Genomic DNA, 16479 nt, shown 5'->3' with positions numbered 1-16479 from the left:
ATCCTTAAAGTATTTAAGTATGGCTGTTAAACCATCCTGGGGTTTTCAAAGTGTTTATTATAACCAGAGTGTCTTGATTACTTTTCATTTCATTAGATATAGTTTTGAAGGTTACTGTATTTGCAAATAAAAAAGCTATGCTCCAAGTCATTTTAAAGTTTCTACGGAGGAAATGGCATGTATTATGAGTAGGGAACTATAGGTATATATGGTAATACATATCATCAGACTTTCAAAAGTGTTACTTAGTTTTGCTGAACCATTGTTTATTTTTCCTTCTTTGTTGTAAAAGACTGTTACCTGGAAGGGGAGGAGGAAGAGATACATTGGGAAATGTAGGTGACGTAAAACTAAAAGGTATCAATAAAAAGTTGTGTGGGTTTTTCTTTTTAATTATGCAGAAAGAGGCAACATGCCCCAGTAGAGAGGAGTCTTAGAGTCAGGAAGACGTGGATGACCTGCCTTAGTACATCTTAACTGTATGACCCTGGGAAGATCCTTTGACCTGTTGTGAACCTGGCAACTTTCTGATACTTAGATGGTGCAGAGAAGCTGCTGATCTGCTGTAGATAAAGTTTCTCACCAAGCACTCACTACACTAGTGAAATAATAATTATAAAAATTATGCTACCTACCTCAGAGTTTTTATGATAAAATGCTTCACATTTCACTTACACTATTAAATGATGATATTATTAAAACATGATACAAATATGAGATGTATGCAAGGCCTCAATTTCCTCTCATGCAAAATAGCTCACATTATCTATTATGGTTTTTTGTTTTGGTTTGGTTTTGGTTTTTGGTGAGGCAATTGAGGTTAAGTGATTTGCCCAGAGTCACACAGCTATCCAGCTTTATGCTTCTGAGGCCGGCCTTGAACTCAGGTCCTCCTGACTCCAGGGCTGGTGCTCTATCCACTGTACCGCCTAACTGCCCCCACATTATCTATTATGGTAAGTTCCATACAAATCCCTATACTTTTAACCAAAACTCACCTCGAGAACCACTGAACTAAACCACTGAATCCTTCCAACTTGCAATCTATGGATCCCTGGGTTCTCTGATTCCTTCCCTCCCAAAAATTTGATGACGCTATGATTCTATACGTAGAGTATTTCCACCAGAAAAAATAAAAAGTTTTTTTCAATTACTCCAAATATTTCCTAAATTAAACATTTTGGAACTGGATGCTAGTTTTATACACCAAAAATTGTTTTAAATGGCAATTTATGCTAACTTGCTGGTAGAAGTTAAGCAAAGAAAGTGTGTGTGTGTGTGTGTGTGTGTGTGTGTGTGTGTGTGTGTGAGAGAGAGAGAGACAGAGAGAGACAGAGAGAGAGAAAGAGAGAGAGAGAAAGAGAGGGAGAGAGAAAGAGATGCCAGTTTTGAACTCAGAACTTTTTGACTCTAGGTCCACTGTACCGCCTAGCTGTTAGATGATTTCTAAGGTCCAATCCATCTCTGAATATATGATTCTATGATTCTGATTTGACAGATGATATGAAATAAAATTTCCCCTTTTCCTGATTCATTTTAAGAAAAAATGCTTCAGAAATACTACAGTTTATAGACAGCTTGCATAACCACTGCTTTTAAATAGTGCAATGGAAACTTTTCTACACAGGAAGGAAGAGAAGAATGGCATTTTAATTGACAAGATAAGAAGGACTACCCCCAACCCCACCAAATCTAGTACCTCTAGCCTCTAACCCCTAGTAATACTTACCATATCCCCTTTATAATGCTCATGCCATAGGACAAGCTCTCCGACAAGATAGCCTACACATAATCTATAACTGTTAAAGAAAACCATTCATTTACGAAACACCATGCCATGTCATTCAATATACACATATTGCAGCCTAACATCTAAACATCACATCAGGAGTTTACTCCAAAGAGTGATTTTGTTCTGGAAGACATATTTGACCCATAGCCCATACTGGCAGACTCTGTTCTGCTTTGTAAAGCATTTTCACACCTGCTTTCTCATTTGATCCAAATCTATATAATAACATACTAGTTATGACAGAATTCTGTAGGCCTGACACACGCATTGCAACACACAGCCTACCCAAGAGAAATGATGGCCTAAGCATATCTATTCTTTGGGCAAGGCCTCCAGTGCGCATGGAAAGAAAAAGGCATCTGATCCTTGGTTCCAGCAACCCCACTCGAAAGATCCAACGACTATTTGGATTTCCAAGAAAGCCTTAGGATTCCACAAACACCCAATTAGAGCAATCCTTTAAATGATAATTACTACTTTGGTTGTCTTCCTGAACCTTGCACTGCTGTGCTTCAATAACGTAACACCCTATTTATCCCTGCTTGGAGGGACAGAACCCCTCCCCAATTTCACGGAATGCCTTTTCTTTACACATTTCTCACAGGTACACTCCTGTCCCACTGTTATGTGAGTGGGATGGGCAAGTCGAATCACAGCCCTAAATAAAACAGGCTGCTCTTTAAGTCAGACAGTCCATAGAGCCAGGCCACTGGGGCCCACAATAGGGCAGCTGCCAAATACTCTCTCCTTTTTCTTTTTGGCCAGAACTGGGGTTTCACTGGTTTCAAAAAACTGGCTCCTGCTCTGCAATTAGTCTGAAGGGAGTTGCCCAGGACACGGAGACATGCCCAGGGTCTCAGAGCCTGTTCCTGCAGGTGGAGGAGGAGGCTCTTAAAGCCAGGTCTTCCTGAATCTGAGGCCTTCTATCTAATCTTTCCTTTTTAAAGTAAATAATGCATTGAATAAACAGCAGGTCAGATTCTTTGATAATCCTTCTGGCCGGGTTGAACTGGCTGTGGGTAGCTAAGGCTATGTCTCAATGTGGGAAAAAGGAGATCCATTAGAATTATGGAACAGGTCATCAAACAACAAGACAGAAAAGTAGACTTTTTTCTCTGTTCCTTACAACCTCTTAAAACTCTCCAAAATATTAATTACGTGCAAGACGTAAAGCAATTGCAGCTGACTTCACAACATAAGACATCAAGAACCCTGAACATAATGAATTAGCAGCAATGAAGGCTAATAATCCCTACCCCTAACATACTCCCTCGGGCCTTCTCCCTCACCAACCCATAGTTATAGTACGGCTGCATAAGATGACCCACAGGCTTGTGGTCTGGGATACACTCAACAATTGTTGTTGTTCAGTCATTTGGGTTGTGTCCAACTCTTAATGACCCACTTTGGGGTTTTCTTGGCAAAGATACTACAGTGGCTTGCCATTTCCTTCTCCAGCTCATTTTACAGATGATGAACTGAGGCAAACAGGGTTAAGTGATTTGCCCAGGTTCACACAGCTAGTAAGTGTCTGAGGCCGGATTTGAACTTGGGAAAATGAGTTTTCCTGACTCTAGGGGGGCATTCTATCTACTGTACACCTAGCTTCTCACTCAGCAATTCCCTTGCAGCAATTCTCAGTCTCTGCCCTCACCCCATCATTCTGTGGTAATAGGCAACAGAATTCAACTTTGATGTTCAAATTCCCTCTTATCTCCTTCCCCCTCCCAGTACCAGGAGGTGGAGGTAGAGGAAAGTGGAAGCTTCCTTTTGCCTACAGCAGCAGTACTCAGTCAGAGAACTAAAGACAGGAATCTGGGGTACAGCATCAGCATATGTATAGGGGGGGCATGGAGAATAGGGAAAGTAAGCCTGAAGGAAAGGTGACTGGCATCTATTAAAGGCCAGTTCTATTCCCCCAGAGGTCACTTGGAGCAGGGACTGAGGCTGGTCAAAAACTGAACTCCCCTGCAAGAGAAGAAGCTGAGACAGCTCTAAAGTCCAGCCATCGGGGATCTGCCACCAAAAGGAAAGAGTCAGAATGTAATAGGGAAATTAGAAGGAAAAAAGACTGAAATTACCAAAGTTTCCAGGAAGAAGAAAACTCGGCCAAAAACCTTGAGCGCAAGCAGATAAGCCAAGAGGAAAGACATTAATAACCTAAAGGAAGATGATATCCAGGACACCTAAACAAGTCCAAACATCTCTGAATAAATACTGCAAGACAAAGGAAAATGAATCAACTCTTGATGAGGGAGAAAACTTTGTGGATTTCTAAGAGAACATGAAACAACAGCAAGATGTTCCCGAATGGTCCAAGAGAGAAATAAAAATCATGAAAGCACAATTTGTGGCCTGCACAGCAGAAATAATTGTCAGAACAGAAAAATTTCAATCCAAGGTGGTCAGTCTTTCTAAAGAAACAAAAGAGAAAACAACACAAACACACCGAAGAACAAATAAAGAAGAGAAACAAAAAGCAATAATATTAAAAGAAAATATGACCTCTTTACAAGCAAAACATATCACAAAGACTGAATGGGTAAAGACAACTTAAGGATCATGGATCTCCCAGAAGAACATGACAAGTCACAAACCCATAATGCAAGAAATAAGCTGCTAATCAAAAGAATTCACAGATCACCTCTCAAAAAAAAAACAAAAATGTATGCTGCACACTCTAAGACATGTAGTGGTTAAACTTAACAATCCCAATGACAAATAACAAATTCTATAACCAACCAGTAGAAAGACCTTCAAATATAAAGGAAAGGAATGCAAATAACACAAGACTGTTCTGCACCCTCTAGAAGCTAAAGAAGGCAATGGAATAATGTGTTCTGAGAGCAAAAGGAGCTTAAGATGTAATCTAAAGTGACACACCCCGGGGGCAGGTAGGTGGCCCAATGGATAGAGCACCACTCTGAACTCAGGAGGACCTGAGTTCAAATTTGGCCTCAGACCAAACACTTGACACTAGCTATGTGACCCTGGGCAAGCCATTTAACCCCAAATGCCTAAAAATAAATAAATAAATAAATAAAGTGATACACCCAACAAACACACACCTAATCATCAACAAGAAAGAAGACATTCAATGAGAGACATTTGAAGTATATCTACCAAAAACAAACAAGCACTATATATCATCAGATTATTTCCTTTGCACACACTGAAGAACGATGGCACAAGGATTATTTTAGCCCAATGTTCCTTACGTGGATTTAGAACTAATGGTACCATATGCATTGGCTACAAGAATCAAAATATTTCTCTACTTTCCGCTGAATCAGATGCTTTACAGTCAACTAGGAACTTCAATACTCTAATGATTCTGCTATAGAACACACAGGATCATACCACCACACTGTCAAATACCAGAAGGAAACTTAGAGATCATCTAATCAATCCCCCTTTCCTCTCCCAACAACCCTGTCCAGAAAGAATAAAAGTATTATTAGTCCTGTTTGACAGAAGGAAACTAAGGAAACACAAGAGATTTGTGTCTGGTCACAAAGCTAATACGCTGAAGCTGAGATTCAAACCCTGGTCTTCATAACTAAATCCAGGGCTTATTCTGCTATGCTATACTGCAAAGTCATAGAGAGAGGAGAAAGCAGAACAAAAATAGGGGAGAACAAAGAGCCCTATTCAGCTGGAATCTAGAATATATAAAGCACAGAATGCATAGTATGAGATTAAAGTGACAAAAATAGGTTGGAATTAGGTGGTGCAAGACCTTGGATGCTGTGTCTTGCATAAAAAGATGACTACTCTCCTTGGCAAGGTAAATACCTTCACGTGCACTCTTGATATCATCCCCTACCATCTTCTCTATCTCTCTTTTTCTCTCCCTTTATCCCTCTCCCTCTCTTTTCCTTCTCCTCTTTCCCTCTCTATCTCCTTCCCTCCTTCTCTCTCCCTCCCCCTCTCCATTTTCCTCTCCCTTACCCCCTTCTCCTCTCCCTCCCCACCTCTCACACATATTTAATTTTTCCCTACCAACTGGATCCTTCTCAGCTGCCTACCAACATGCCTATGCTCCCTCATCCTAAAAAAACATGAAAACAACAACAACAAAAAAAAAACACCCCTCACTTGATTGGCCAACCCCACTATCATTATATATCTCTTCAGATCTAAAATCCCTTGAGAAGACCTTCTACAATAGGTGCTTCCACTTACTATCCTATATCTGCCTCTAAATCCTTTGCAATTTCTTCCAATCTCTTCATTCCATTGAAACTTCTCTCTCCCAAGTAACTGGTGATCTCATAATTGCCAAATCTAATGGCCTTTTCTTGATCTTCATCCTTCTTGACTTCTCTGCTGCCTTTCTCACTGTCAATCACCTTGTCCTCCTAGATACTCTCTCTTCTTTAGGTTTTCTTGATTCTACTCTTTCCTGGTTCTCCTCTTACCAGTCTGGCAACTCCTTCTCAATCTCCTTTGAATAATCTGCAAGATTATTCACTTCTAGATTACCTCTCTTGGTGATCTCATTGGCTCCCTTGGGTTCAACTATCACTGTTATGCAAATGATTCCCAGATCTACATAACTAGCCTTGATCTCTCTTCCTGAGCTCCACTCCCATATCACTAATGTCCTCTTGGAGATTTCAAACTGGATGTCTCTTAAGCATTTCAAACTCAACATATCCAAAACAGAATTCATGATCTTTCCCCTAAAACTCTCCTCCTTCCCAATTTTCCCATTACTATTGATGGCACCACCATCCTTCCAGTCACCCAGGGCCACAACCTCAGTATCATCCTCAACTCTCCACTTGCACTCAACCCAAATATTCAATCTATTGTCAATTCCTGTCAGTTTTACCTCTCTCACACAGCCATCACCTGGTTACAGGCCCTTATTACCTCTCACCTAGACTACTGCAATAGCCTTCTGATTGTTCTCACTGACTCAAGTCTCTCCACACACTAATCCATTACTGATTCAGGTATCAGTGATTTCCTAAAACACAGGTCTAACCATGTCACCTTCCCCTACCTCCCACACACAATACATTTGAGAGGCACCTCATTACCTCTAGGATCAAATATAAAAAAATCTTTTGTTTGGTGCTTAAAGCCCTTCACAACCTGGTTCCTTCCTGCCTTTGTAGTCTTACGTTTTACTCCCCTCCAAATATTCTATGATTGACATGTAAGTAGACAGATAGACAGACAGGTAGATAGATCATCCATTAAATGCTTACTACATGCTAGGCACTGCGGTTAAGATATACAAGCAAGATAATCCTTTGCCCTTAAGAAGTTTACATTTTAATAGGGGGAGGGGAGGGCAGAGCAGTCACACATAAAGTAGAAAAGGGGGGGAGGGGTTGTGAAGTAGCATAACTATGGAATGAGCAGGGATGTGGAATGCAGGCCTAGGTCCCTAAAGGATAAGGCAAAAGCTGGCCTATCAGAGCAGAGGGACCCAGGGAGGTAAGGAGTCCAGTCACCACTTAGGAGGACGTAGAGGCAATGATCCAAGCAGTAGAAGCTGCATGGTTGGAGCCAGAGAGACCTGGAGGTCTCCATGCTGCTCTTTATCACAGCTGACATTCCATCTCCTGACTCACACATTTGCCCTTATGCCTGTCCCTCCTTACCTATGACTCCTGGCTTCCCTGGCTTCCTTCAAGGTCAACTCCCACCATATGCAGGATTCCCCATTCTCTGCCACTGCTAGTCCTTTGTAAGATTATCTTCCATACATACCATATATATCTTATATGTACATGGTGGCATGTTGCCTCTCGGTTATAAGGTAAGGTCCCTGAAACCATGTTTCTACTCTCCTTTGTATCTCTGGTACTTAGCTTAGTGCATAGCACTAAAAGGTTAAATGATTTGCCAAGGTTCTCCCACCCACTATAGGTCAGTGGTGAGACTTGAACCAAGGTCTTCCTGGCCTTAAAATCAGCTTCACTAGGGCAAATTGTGTTTCAAGTGTGGGAAGAGATGCTATTATTATGCCCACTTTGCAGATAAGGGAGCTAAGGCTCAGAGAATTAAGTGACTTACTCGGGGGCACCCTGTTAGCAATGAGTGGATTGAGTCAGGTTTTGAACCCAGGTTTTCCTCACTACAAATCCAGCACTCTATCTATCATACCAAAGGTGTCAACCACAGCCAGTTGGCTGCCCACAACCCTCCTGAGCAAGGGCCAAACCAGATTAAAATGTAATTGGGAAATATTTAATAAAGTAAATAAAAATACAATAAACATAATGTTAAATTTTAAAACTAAGTCAATATGCGGCCTGCAGAGATGCTTACATATGGTTTAATGGCCCCTGTTTCTACTTGAGTTTGACACAAATGTATTACACTACACTGCCTTCAATTTATACAGTATGAATGAGACTACTAGTTAATTATATGGTCTTTTCTGATATAGACATAAAGCCATCAGCAACACCATCCTCAAATTCAAAAAGTAAAATAAAATAGGTGTTGTAGTGGAGAGAGTGATACTTGAAGACACAAAGATCTAGGCTCAGGTCCTGCCTCTGACTATGTGACCCTGGGCAAATCACTGACCATCTCAGTGCTTTATAGTCTGCAAGACTATAAAGTGGCACAGAAGGTGCCCACTCATCGATTAAGGGAATTTCTTCATCTTCAAGTTCTCTATGCCAATGAAATCACAGATCTAGTCCGTCTCTAAAAGAAAATGAGATGATATGCAACCAAACGTTAAAACTTTCAACCAGCCTAAAAGAACCTAGAATGTGGGTTCTCCTTTGAAATCTCCCAAGTCCTTTCAGAAAGTATAGAACTTGGAGAGGAGTTCTACATATAAGGAGAGCAGAGATATTGTACGACCCGGGGAAAAAATGCAACAATGGCTTATTATTAAGAGGTAAGACTCCCTCCAGAAAGAAGGGCAATCTATGACAGGGCACTCTGTTCAAGAGAAAAATATTGAATACGGTGAGACAAGCAGACTTAATAACCTTTGGCAGCCTCCAGTGGGATGAGAAAGTCAAAGGTGGCCGTGAGACATAAGCTATTACACAGCAAGATTTCCAGAACAGCTCAAGATAGTGATAAGCGAGGAGGAAAGCCACTAGTAGCCTTGAGCAAGTCTCAAACTCCTTTCTCTCCACACCCAGTGAGCTCCTGGGGAGAGCCTATCCTCTGGAAACTGAGATAAGCAAATGAGGGCTGAGGAAAGTGTTACCAACCAACAACAGGAAGAGTCATCCTTTACTTGACTGAGGGAACACTGCCAAAACGTCCAATGGGGTTTGGAATCTCCTGATTGTCCTGAAGCCAGATGGGCAGTATGATTCTCTCTCCCTGAGAATGCATCCCATTAGCCACAAACAATAAACAGCCAGAAATAAGTTAACACCAGCTCACCTCTACCTCATTGTAATCTTAAAGAGAGAAATAACTGAGACACCAAGGTTGAGAGGGGTTCTCATACCTTTCTGAGACAGCAGGGGCTCCTATGGGATAACTCAGATACCAGGGCTCAGACATGCCAAAGGGCAGCAGCACAATGATTTATTCCCTGGGGAAGGCTGGCATAGTTGGCTTCTAGCCTGCCAGTCACAGTAGAACAAGGGCTTCATGTAATCTCAGTACCTCTCCAGGGTGCTGGGATTGTTTAGTCCACAATACAACCTGTCTGACCCTGCTCAGATTGTGATTTCCCCAACAGGGACCATGTGCCCCCAGGTCTGGAGGGCTTTCCTTTTTTAAATCTCCTTTGTGTTTAGGGAATATTGACCACTGGGCAGAAGTCTACCACCTAACTTCAGCCAGGGCAGCATTAAAATTTACAATATTAATAAGGTAAAGCTCCCAAATGATACAGATCTTTGCATAATAATTCACATATTCATTCATTTACTAAATATTGACTGAGCACCTACCATATGCATGGTAGCCATTGATCACATTTATTAGATTATTGAAATATACAATATATGTATTTCAGTATGATATACATATGTGTATACATGTGTACAATGTTATAATATAATCATAACCCAGCCTTCTTTCTCAAACACTAAGCACTAGTACTTTTTACCATCAAATATCTTCCACAAGATTTTCTCCTCAGATGACCCTTCATGTCAGAACAGTAAGATTAAAGACATGTTAGAGATACATTCCAACACTGAATTAACATGGAAAAATAGTATTATACCCTCAATCTCCTGGACACAAATTTTCACATTAATGGCATAGGCTTAGCCGTGTGAACTAGACACCTGCTCTTTCTGACTAATGAATGCTAACAGGATCATGGCAGTCTTACAGTGAAGGAAACTGAATCTCTGTTGCAGAAATGGCAAGATAACTACTCTTCTGAAGGCAGTCTCATATGGCAGTCTATTTTCAGCCTCTAAAACTAACCCTTGATGTCAGCAACTTTGCTAACTCCCTTCCTGGTGTCAAATCTCCCCCTTCCTGGATCATTTTATGATCTGTAGTCATAAAACTCCAGTAAAACCTGGTGTTTTTTTTTTAAACAATATCTCTGGGGCCATTTTAATTTACTTTTACACAGGAGATAAAACAAAAAGACCATGATCTCCTGAAGGATGCAAACAAAAAGGTCCATGTCTTCTAACCTGATTACTATAGACTAATAGCTTTTTGACACTTGAGAAACCTGATATGATGAAAACAATTTATTGCCAAAATTTTTCATTCCATTAAAACCTTTCAATCTAAGCATCCTTAATTAAGGATTTAATGAGACTTGGTACATAGCTTCTCTGGTTCTATCTACAGATGAGACTTAGGGAGCTCATTAAATGAAATTTTAATAAAACATCCATATCAAACCAACTAATGATAGTTCTTTCTCTACTGAATTTCAAATCAAGTAAAGCTTTTTTCCCTCTTATATACAAACCTCACCAATCATCTAAGACTTTGGAATATCCAAAATATACGTTTAAAAGAAACCTAAGAGAAGGAAATAATTTCTACCATTATTCAAGTTGGTACTTAAAGTGCAGCAATTTGTTTCCAATTGTTTATTCTGAGAACTTATACAGGATTGCAGATTTAGAACCAGAAGAGACTTCAGAGATAATCCAATCTAACCCACTCTTTTTTTCAAATGAGGAAACTGAGTCTACGGGAGGTTAAATGACTTTCAAAGGTCATACAGGTCTTAAGTGATAAAGCCTGGGACCTGAACCCAGGTCCATTGGACTCCAGATCCAGTACGCTCTTTTTTCTTTTCAAATATGCCACGGGTGTTCTGTAGTTACCTATTAGTTAACTAGTTATCTAGTCCTTTCCAATTAACTGTATGAACCACAGCTGAATTATTAAACCCTTAACTGGCATGAGCTCCAGTACCTGAAAATCCATGCTATTGGATGGCAGTGACGACAGCTATGACAGCGGCCACAGTAGGCATGGTAAGCCCTTCTCCGAGCTTCCATCCCCCTCCAGGAAAAAATTATTGAAGCATGAGGGCATTTTCCATGAATTACAGAGCAGGGCATTTAGTTTTAAAAACCATTTCCCATGATGCTCAGGTAACTTCAGTCTATATCTTCCTCCTAATGTGCAATTTTTTTCTTTTTTTCCTTGGATGTTGAGCCTAAACTATTATTTTAGATGTTTTCACTTCAAATGTTTCATAAAACATTTTTACTTCAAATGTTTTCTCAAATGTTTGGAGGGGGCTTGCATTGCCACCTTCAAAACCATGAGAACTGACATCACATAGCAGAAACTCAAGACTTTAGAACTAGAGATACATGTGTGTAACTTTCATTCCTTCTCAAGAAGCTTAATTTCTGTATTAGAATATTACACTACATTGTAGTATATATAGTGGAACTGAACTACACCATTCTACCATACACCATTCTATACCATTCTCTACTCCATTCAGAATAAAGTAAAGAAATAGCTCTAGATTGCAAAAGGTACTCCATGGTACCACTGTCCTAATATGAGAGGTATTCTATACAACAAATTAAATTATGACTCACATGTATCATTCTGCTTCGACAAAGGATAGCTCAATTACAAAGACAGTAGAATAATTAAGACATGTAATAAGCGTGTAATATACCTTTTATAATATTACATGTAAAATTATATGTAATAAATTGTAATAATGTAATAAAATTGAAGTTTTAAGGGAAAAAAAGACTTCTCTATTACTAGTTAACTAGCTTTGCATCACAATGTGATTCCAAAACAATTCCACTCCAACTGGAATAGCACTCTAACTTTTAATGAAATTTTGCAAACAACAAAAGCCACAGTTCAATCATTTACTGAACCCATCCCCAAAACTGGCCAGCAAGCAAGGTACAAGCCATTGGAAAGTTTGCAGCTTTGAAGTTCAACACTTTCAGGGCTGTGTAGAATATCAGAAAACGTTTTACAACCTTTTTCCCTCTGAAAAAAAAAATTAGGTTTTATCCCCGTATGGTTCCAAATCAGCTTTTCGTAGCTTGCTTATACTATTCCCCTAATGTCACTGGATGCCAGGATCAAAGGAAGAACTATTTAGAAAGCAGAGCAAAAAGCAAACATGGCACGAGGGTACAGGTTCTTAGCAGACGACGTGTAAACAAGGAGGGGATGCGGGGAGGGGAGGTGTGTGGAGGAGAAATGTTGCGGGGGGTGGGGGTGTAACGAAGGCACTGACCTGAACTTGAACAGAGCTCGAGGTTGGCGAAAGGAAAACATAGGGACATGCCGGGAGGTAGGAAGCAGGCGGGGGAGGGGCGGAATCCCACGTCAATCTCCCTCTTCTTAGACGTTAAGAAAGCCCGTAATCCAATCCCGTCCCAGACCAACTCAGACCCCGCCCCTCTGGGGGTAGTGGTGGAAGATCAAGGAGATTCCCGGCGTCCGCACCCACGTCCCGCCCCGCCCCGCCCCCATCCCGGTCCCTGGAGCTTCAGGGCGAGTGGCACCGCAGTGACGCGCGTGCGCGCGCGCCCCCCAGCCAAGAGCGGGTTCGCGCACGCCGGCGGCGACAATTCCCTGCCTGCCTGCCCGCCTTTAGTGTGGAGCAGGCGGGGAGCACGGGGCCGGGGCGGTCGTGGCGGGGCGTCCCATCATTCTGTGCGATGCCGCCGCCGCTGCTCCTCAGGTCGGCGGGAGCCGGGCCCGGGGCCCACGTGCCCGAGGAAAGGGTAGAGGGTAGGGGCAGCACCCCTCCCCCCGCCCCAGTAAAGGAGCCCCGATACGCCTCCACGCCGGCCCGCCCCACCCCCGTCCCTACCCCGCGCCTCTCCTACCTTCCCCGGGTGCCCGGGACGCGTCCTGTTCTGCCCGGAGTTGGCGCCTCCCCTTGAACTTGCCCCGGCTCTCGGCGAACGGGAGGGTGCCTCAGATTCCGACGAGGGGAGGGGGACGGGCCTCCTGCCGCGATGGCCGAGGAGCCTCCCCACCCCCGCCTCTCCTCTCCCCCTCCCGTTGCCCCTCCCCCTCGGCTACTTCTCAGTCGAGCACCACTGGGAAAGGGGCCTGGCGGGCGGGGAGCGCGCCCCGAGGCCCCCACCCCACCTTTAGGAAGCTGGGGGCGTGAGCTCCTGCGCCGGGTCCTGGGAGATGTGACCCAACATCTGGCGTCCCAGCGCGGGGAGGGCGGGCCAGGGCGCAGTGGAAGTGGAGGACTTCTCCCCCGATGCCTTCCCGCCTCTTCTCCCGCCCTCCTCCCCGACAGCACACGCACCTTCCCCAGGCCTGGATCGGTGGCGCCCTCTTCTTCCCAGAGCTGAGGTCATTCCCGCCGGGGGCCTCCTGCTCTTTGCGAACTGCTACGGGGTCGGAGCGCCGGCCAGCCCGTGGCCGGAGTACGGGGCCTAGGGAAAAGACGCGCGGGAGCGGGGCCAGCGCGCGGCCCTGGGGAGCTCCCAGCCCGAGCTGCGTGGGCCGGGGCAGCAGCTGGCAGTGATTTGCTTCGACTTTATTCGTGTTACGATGACTTCTTTAGTTGTCCCCGTGCTCTCAGCCCCTGGACGTAATAAGAATTTTGTAAAGTGATTTTTATGATTTGTTCTGTGAGGCTTGTTGCTGGCTTTTTTTAGGCAGGTTAAGGACTATAGCCCAAGGTCAGAAGACAAGCCAGAGAATTGAGATTGCAGTCCAATAGGTCCGGAGTCAGGAAGACTTCTCTTATGTGTGACCCTGGGCAAGTCACTTAACCCTGCTTGCCTCAGTTCCTCATCTGTAAAATGAGCTGGAGAAGGAAATGGCAAACCTTTCCAGTGTCTTTGCCAAGAAAACCCCCCCATAACAGTCCATTTATGAGTACATATATTGTTACCATGGGGGAGAGGAGGAAATGCATTTTATGTGTTACCACAGCACAGTGCACTCCCAAAAAAGTAGAGGCCCACTTAAACTTTGAGCATTGTTTTGGAAGTTGTAGGCATAACTGTTAATTGCCTAGTAAGGAGAGGTACATCCAAAGTACCTGAATCAATTGGGAAATTGGAAGGAATAGAAAAAGCTCAAAAACTTTGGTATTATATCCCCAACAGTGGCTAAGAAGAAGGGTAATGCAGACTGATAGTAGCCTAGTTTGGGCAGATTTAAACCTTTAAATAGTAATTATTTAGGAGTTTTAGTTGTTTATACTTGTTATCTTGTGTGCTTGATTTCACTGCTGGCTCCCTCCACTGAAGTGTACCACAATTCACTCCCATCCCCTATGTCTAAATTAGGAAGGATTTTTTAACCAGCTGTGATTTCACTGGTATAGGTTATTCCTTCCAAAAGAACAGAGTTGTGAAGATACAGTACAAAGGTTTCTAGGCTTTCCTTTTTTCAAACTTTTCCTATTTCCTCCAATCCCCCAATTGTTTCAGGTACTTTAGATGTACCTCTACTTACACACCTAACAGGAGGCCTGCAGCCACTTTAAAACTTACACTAAAAGTGTAAGTGAGCCTCTCCTTTTAAAAAAGAGACACTGTGCTGTGGTAATACATAAAATACATTACCCCCTTTCATGTGCCTTGTAGTAGCTACATGCACATATATTTGATTTCAGAGCACCTGCTCTGAAACTTAGTTTACTGGGGCACAAAAAGGTAAAGTGACTCCTCAGGGTCACAGGGCTAGAGAAAGGACATGAACCCAGGTCTGTCTGATTGCAAGTCTAACTCCACCATCCCACACAGAAGTCATTACGGTTAATTATTTGGCTTTGTCAAATCTGGCTCCTGTGAATTTGGATTATAAACCACTTGACCCAAGACTTAATTACTTGGGTAAATATAATTGGCAAGGACTTTAGAAGTCATCTAGTCTAGCCCCCTGTTTTTAAATATAAGCAAGCTGAGACCCAGAGAAGTCTGACTTCCACAAGATTTCTTGGAAGTAAGTAACTGGTTGGAATTCAAACCCAGGTCCTTTGATTCCAAGTCCACTTCCCTTTTCATTGCATTTATACCTCCCATATGTCAATCCCAGGATTGGCCATCTTTCCTCAAACTAGTTTCAGTCACCTGTATTCTCTCTCATAGAGGTCTTATCCATATATATCCAACTTATCCAACATAAAGTCTTAACCCAGCTTTTCTTCCAGACCATCTGTGCTAAGAGAATTGATGTTCCTAAATGTTTCTTCATTAAACACTGCTTCCTCTTTCAGAATTTAGTTCAAACTCCCTAAATGTTTTTTCATTAAACACTGCTTCCTCTTGCAAAATTTAGTTCAAACTCCTTTGCCTGGTATTCAAGACCCTTCACATTTTGACCTCCTTACCCTTTCAGTTTTTATCTCAAAATATCCCCCTCTGCAAACTCTGAACCACTAGACTACTTGGTTCCTGGAAAATGTTTGCCTGTTTCTTATCACCATGCTTTTGTATTGTTCCTTATGCCTGGAAAGGAAGTGTGGCATGTTGGAACACTGGTTTGGGGTCAGAACCTACATTTTAATTCTAGCTGAGCTGCTTACTGGCAAGTCATTTCCCCTTTCTGGTTCTTAAGTTTCCTTATCTGTAAAATGATGGGATTGGACTAAATGAGGTCCCTTCTGGTTCTAAATCCTAAAGTCTGTAAATATCCTGCCCTCTTCCCTTTTCATATATTGAATTCCTATACATCCTTCAAAGTCCAGCTCAAATGTTAGCTCTTGTATGAATACGTCTCATACTTTTATCCTTTAAAAATTTGTCTTACCATCTTCAGTCCTGAACTCTTATTCTGGTCATCCTTCCTCACTTATCCCTCTTAGAATTTCTTGTTTTCTTCATAACTCTACTCAAGTGCCATCTTGTGCATAAGGCTTCCTCATTCCCACAGCTGCCCAGGCCTTTCTTTCCAAAAATGTATCTTGTATTTGCATTTGTAAGTATGCATGTATATGTGTACACATACTTATGCCTTCTCCCAATAGACTAAGCTCCTGGAGGGCAGAAACTTTTGTTTTTGTATTTTCAGTGCTTAGCACAGGTCCTTGAACAATGGTATTTAATAAATTCCTGTTGATTGTCTAAACTGTGTATTCTGAAATGCCTAAGAGTCTTTTGTATCCAGAAGGCACTTGATGGTTGCTGAATGAATGCACACACTACGTAGTACCACAAAGGAGGAATGATGATACTTTGCCAACTGAAAAACAGCTGACCAGGGTAGGGTTCTAAAAACAAAGTCTTTAGCCTTCCTGGGGTTTTTCAATATAAATAAATAAAAGTGTTTTATAATTTAAAGCTTTTTTT

General features: G+C 42.4%; 1 protein-coding gene across 6 annotated transcripts in view; it reads right to left on the bottom strand.

Moving 5' to 3' along the window:
• Positions 1 to 13568, bottom strand: part of RCBTB2 (RCC1 and BTB domain containing protein 2) — a 57138-nt gene extending 43570 nt beyond the window's left edge. For 2 of the 6 annotated variants that reach the window (XM_027848126.1, XM_027848123.1), the window contains exon 1: positions 13045 to 13130. The gene's annotated coding sequence lies outside the window, so the exon portion shown is untranslated. Of the gene's footprint in view, positions 1 to 12446; positions 12631 to 13044; positions 13131 to 13481 lie in introns of those variants that run through there. The other 4 variants (XM_027848124.1, XM_027848127.1, XM_027848125.1 and 1 more) reach the window with 3 other exon arrangements.
• Between the last annotated feature and the right edge of the window lie 2911 nt (positions 13569 to 16479).

The sequence above is a fragment of the Vombatus ursinus genome, unplaced genomic scaffold, assembly GCF_900497805.2.
Source record: "Vombatus ursinus unplaced genomic scaffold, bare-nosed wombat genome assembly UNPS02005659.1, whole genome shotgun sequence".
Lineage (NCBI taxonomy): Eukaryota > Metazoa > Chordata > Mammalia > Diprotodontia > Vombatidae > Vombatus > Vombatus ursinus.
This window is presented reverse-complemented; position numbering and strand designations above follow the sequence as displayed.